We start from the raw sequence: 6,000 nt of genomic DNA, 5'->3' as shown, positions 1-6,000 counted from the left end.
TTGAAGCAATAAAAATGTTACTTTATTCAAAGCTATTAAATTTCACACACACGCACACACACATATGCACACACGGAGGGAGAAGTTTTTACTTCCTGAGAATTTGGCATTTTCCTTAGACTTTTTATTGACTTTATTTTTGTTTAAAGAGAGAAAAAGAATGCACTGAATTTATAAACTGCATATGTTATGCTGGAACCAGCAATCAAATCGTGCAGTTTGTCAAGGAAGCAAGAGGTTCCCCAGATGCATTCTGTCCCCAGAGGGAAAAATTAGGAAAAACATCCAAGCCCATAACACTTGGGCCAATCTGCTGCATTCCAAAGGCATAAACTTTGCTCTTCAAGTTGTAGTAGAGGGGCAGTGAATAAGGGAAAGGAATTTCATCAGGAATAAGGACATTCTTCCTCTCCTTCACTTTAGTAAGCACACTTCAGTCGTGACAGAACTATTTTCAGTGCAACAATGGTTTATTCGTACAGTCAGTTCTTAAATCCAAATTCATTCTTCCAACTTTCACTAAAGATTCAAATCATCCTGTGATTATGCATGCTTTGATAGGCTTATAGAGGAATTTTGTACAGTATCTCAAGACTTTGTATTAAAATTGATCTGAATGTATAAACTTGATATTAGCCAATCCTTTAATCATGTCTACTAAAATAATCTTCTTAAAATGGCATGTAATTAACCAACCACTAATAATTTTATATGTCTTTAGTTCTTCAAGTTCAATTTGGGGACAACTTTTATTTTCCTTTATATATCTATGGCCTACCTCTAAATCAGACCTAGTGCAAGGAGGTGTGATTTTCAAATTATTGCTATATCCTCAAGAATGTAGATGAAGTTAGACACATATTTACATCAGGCAGCTTTGCAAAGGTTGCCTGCACCTGACTTTCACACATAGTTTGATCCTGACCCATGGGCAGTAAACACCCAGGAGTTTCACAGGTATATTTTCAAAGGTACAGCTTGAGAGATCAGCTTCACTGTTAATATTCAAGGTGATTCTTATTCACCTGCTGCTACAACATTTAGGAAGAACACTAAGTGCACTTAAACCTATTTATAGTGCATTAAAATAACATAAGGCGCAGCATTTGGCCCTCCCCCCCCACCCTCCCCAGAAAAACCCCAATAATTTTGGAGAAGTTGTAGGATTTGAAACTGGGCTTTCATTTAGTCTCACAGTGTAAAAAATGATACAGTGGTTTATCTTTTTAAATTGATTTTTGGAAGTTTTTATTTTCTCTGAATTATTGAAAATAAAAGCTGTGTGACACAACTAAACAAAAGAGCTCAGTCTTGAACATTTTATGAAGGAAAGTACTTCTGTGATTTCCCTGTCTACCACAGTGAAAGCATTTTTGTTCTTTTCTGGATTAATTCCCCATGCTGACCTTTGTTATTCAAATGAAATACATTTTAAAAAAGCAGATGCTTGCAGCAGAAGCACATATTGTTATCAACATTTCATGGCCAAAAGGCCAAAATTATTCTTGATTTAATTTAATTGTCTTCAGTGAAAAGATAATTGGATAATTGGATTCTCTGCTGTCAGACTGGGTATAAAGATGAAGCACAAAAAGTTTTGTTGATCTGTGTGTCTTTGATAACAATGCAATCCTGATTTATTTTAAGTGGTGCCAGCCAGTTCAATGAGATCCCTGTTCCCACTGCATTAAAGGGTTGCCATGGGCCTGGGACTGTGTCTTGTAATACTTAAGAGGGCCAATAATTAGCATCTCTTTTCTCTTAGGTTTGTCCCAGAGCCATTACAGGTGTGAGAAGCACCATCTTTGCCCACCCTCGGCTTTAGAAGTGAACTCTGCTGTTTGAACAGGTGGTAAGAAAATAATAACAGGTGGTAAGAAAAAGATATGTGAGAAAAGGAACACATGATGGGGTGAGAGAACCTCATCATGCTTTATTCGTTTGGAGGGAGGAGTGCAGGAATATTGGCCTCAGGGTTAGATTCACCATGGCTGAAGCGTTGGGTGACGGCTGCAGTGGGTCCCACTGCTGCCCAGCAAGTTGAAAAGCACAATCCCATTTCTAAGGCATTAATCCTATTCAACATACACAAATCTTACAAGATAACAAACATAAACCACCTGCTGCAGACACAGGAGATCTTCTCCTGTTACAGCTGCTGTCCACATGATGGTACAGGCTCGCCAAGGGCTTAGGCTGAACATTTTTTGTGTTTTCCTCTAAAGGAGGAGGGTGATGCCAACAGCTGTGTTGTTACTGAAAAGGGTGCAGAAGGGACGAAATCTTTGAAACAAATTTCTTTTGATTTCATGTAAAGGTCTGAAGGGTGTCCCATTTGGGAGCAGTTTCCTACGGATGTCACGTGCACAGTAAAAGAAATATCAGCTGGAGACTGTTTCTTTCATTCTTGTCACACTGCTTCTTCTGCTTGTAGGCCCTTCTTCTCTTCCACAGCCTCCTTGCTCTTTTTTCTTCACCATCTCCCTGTGTCATAGACCTTTGAGGCTCCTGCTTGTATCTCTGGATGCTCCTTATTCTGCCTATGCCCTCCCACTCCTTCCCAGATGAGCTCCATGCCCTTTGCCCCATTTCTTCTCTCACACAGCTCTGCACTCACTCTCCCTTCTCCTTTCCTGTCTTTCTTTCATAACACCCCTGCTCTTCAGGCGGACACTTACTCTAGTGACATCATGTTTTGGAGTTGGTTTGTTTTCTAAGCATTAAACCAAACAAGCTTTCAGTATTGTGATACTGTGCTTCAGAACTATGAAGTTCTGCCTTCTCCAAAGGAGCTTTGAATATGAACACTGGCTATGTGTAAATTTAACTATGGATAGAGGAAAGACACCTCTGTGATAAGTTATAAATAATATTTCTCATACCATCTGCATTATTTTTCTGTTAACTGTTCCTGGGAGAGAAACAGCAAAGTTGTTGCTGATCACAGAATCACAGAATGGTTTGGGTTGGGAGGAACCTTAAAGCTTCTCTTGTTCCATCCCCTGCCATGGGCAGGGACACCTTCCACTATCCCAAGTTCCTCTGAGCCCCATCCAGCCTGGCCTTGGACACTGCCAGGGATGGGCCAGCCCCAGCTTCTCTGGGCAACCTGTGCCAGGGCCTCACCACCCTCAAAGGGAAGAATTTCTTTCCAATATCCAATCTAAACCTACACTCTTCCAATTTGAAGCAATTCCCCCTCCTCCTACCACTGCACTCTCTCACAGAGTCTCTTCCCATCTTTCCTGCAGGTCCCCTTTAAGTACAGAAATTGGTTGTGCAGCTGCTTGTGGAATCACAGCAGTGTTTCTTAACCTTTGGCTTACAACCCATGGGTGTCTTTCCCACTCCTTGAGCCAGGTCTAAGGGCTGGCATGGATCAAACTGCTCCCTTCCTGTATATGGCCTTTCATCAAACTCATCACAGCTCATGATAGCTCATCCCTGCTTCTTCTAAAGTAGAAATATGCCATACAACGTCTACTGAACCCAAACTTAATCATGCTAGGAAACACTAGAACTTCCCCTGAGCAGTTTGGAATAGCTCTCTTAAGCCAGGGGCATATGCCAGGCAAAGTCTCTGCAAGGAGAGATCTCTGCTTTGTTAGGCCAAGTGATACATACAAGAGGTATCTTAAGTGCTTATAAGTTCCAGTCTCACTGCAGACCTGAAAAAGCTCTTTATTTGCAGGAGTGTGCCTGCTTTTTCCAGCTGTATGAGTCAGCTGAAAGAATATATTCTCCAACGCTTCTCAAGGACTTGGACAAGCCCCTTTTAGGTTTGTTATAGCAGAACACCTCTGCTATAAATTCATATACCTCCAGAGAACTCAATTAGTACTAACAGGAACATAGCCCAAAGAAGTTTGCATCTCATTATATATAAACTCTCTGCAAAGAGCAATAATATTGAATTGTGTTTTCTTAAAATAGAAATACAATTTCAAATGTGGTCAAGTAGTAAAAACTCCTTGTACAATAAGTTGTTTCATTTAATTGAGTGTGTTCTTTTTGCTTCCCAAAGCAATGGCTGTGCTTTATTGTGTAAAGATGTCAATACATTCACAGGCAATTTTGTTAATGCATCATGAAAAGCTGAAGGAAATCTCACATGAGCATTTTACATGAATGCTTGTAGATATTTTATCAAAAAAATAAATGGAGATATAACACACTTGAGTAAACAACTACCTTTATAAAAAAAGCTGTTGACAGGGGCCATGTCTTTGCTATCATGTTTCCATTATTCAGTGTCAGAAGTTGGAATATGTTCCCCTTGGAAGCACTATAACCCCATGTCCTCAGTGTGATTCTGCCAGTCAAAATCAACTCTAAAATAGCCACTGAAACCACAGTGCCACTTGTAAAAAACTCTCTGGAGCAATATTCTCCCACTAAATGTGATTAAAAGCAACTATTAACTCTGCATATTTGCATCCTCAAGTAGCATCTTTTGAAAGCTTATTTAAAATCAAAATATGTTATGTAAATTCTCTGATATGAATTCCATGGTGGCATGTGAAGAACTCCTCAGTTTCTTTGGAAACTAAATCCTTTCAGAGGCTAAGAGACTACTAAGAAAAGTCTGAAAACAAAACTGTAAATCAAATTATTCGTTGCCATGCAAACATCCCAATCATTTCCACATTGGTTTTTCACTGCTCTGTTTTTTCTCCTCTAGAATTGACCTCTGTGCAGAACTGTAGGGAAAGACTATCAGGTATTCAAATGATGAAAAAATTGTTGTGAGGCAGAAGTTTGCTGACTTGTACAAATTAGCAACTTGCTGATACTGTTTTGTTTTGGCAGCCCAGCTTAAAGTATTGGCTTGAATGAAGCCAAGAAACTTCCAAGTGTAATCTGTCAAGAGAAGAGAGATTTTTAGAAAATCTATTTACTACAGTTACTATTAATTATTCACTATTGATAGCACTTGTCTGCTGCTAGATATTACCCATGGAAACAGAACAGACACTCCTGGCAGGCATTGCTCATTTCTCTAATATAATATACCACATTCTGAAAACTATAAACAAGCAGTTTTTTAAAATATAATTTTAATTGGTTTCTATTAGGTGTAATTATCATTCATCACGTGCAAGATGCCTCCTTTAATTTACATGGAACATGGGGATTTTCATCCCATGATCTGTTATATAATAATACAGCATCCAGCACACTGCACATTTCAGTGGGCACTGCAATTCATTCCCATGTATGTATATTAGTCTGCTTTATACATAAATACATTACATCGTTATACAACCTTTGGATTAAAGGTATAAGTAAGTAATGAACAGTCCCAGCTAGGACTGCCCAGAAGAGTTCCTCATAGCTATTACCATGACATTTCTTAACTCTCCCTTTAATTTATTTCAGGATTTTCAGGCTATATCCATAAATATCACTTCAATGTGCAGTAAAATATTTAACCATGTAACTAAGGAACTAATGCAGCTTCGTGTAAATGACATGGTCCAGAACCTCCACCCTTCAAGAGCACAGCTACAGACGCCCCAAGGCAGCATATTCTTCCATATTTAAATATGGTTATATGTGTTTTTATTCTACCAGCCACCTTAGGCCCTCACTCTTTCAGCAATATGACTTCTCCATCAGAGTCAGGAAGGTGGGAGCCTAAGAATCTCTGAGTACTGCAGATTTTCACGGCTGAATCATTCAGATTTGGGGCCATCTATTTCTTCAGGTCCCACCAGAGCATCTGAGATTTGATGGCTTTGAGTTGTCAGATATTGTGTGATAAGATCTGAAGGTGAGACGTGGCATCTCTCTTCTGTCATTGGCAAAATCTTAATTTAACCCTGAAAAAGCCAGTGAGCCAGGGAGGGGAAGCACCTAAGGGACACCATGCTCTAGGAACACAGCTAGAGACTCACTGTAACCATGTTCAACCCACTTAGAAACTGGTTTACAGCCTTCCCGTAAATTATGGCATGGGGAGGCAAGGAAACGGTCCCAAACTGGGGTTGCTCTTCCCCG

Source organism: Agelaius phoeniceus, chromosome 5 (genome assembly GCF_051311805.1).
Source record: "Agelaius phoeniceus isolate bAgePho1 chromosome 5, bAgePho1.hap1, whole genome shotgun sequence".
Taxonomy (NCBI): Eukaryota; Metazoa; Chordata; class Aves; order Passeriformes; family Icteridae; genus Agelaius; species Agelaius phoeniceus.
This window is presented reverse-complemented; position numbering follows the sequence as displayed.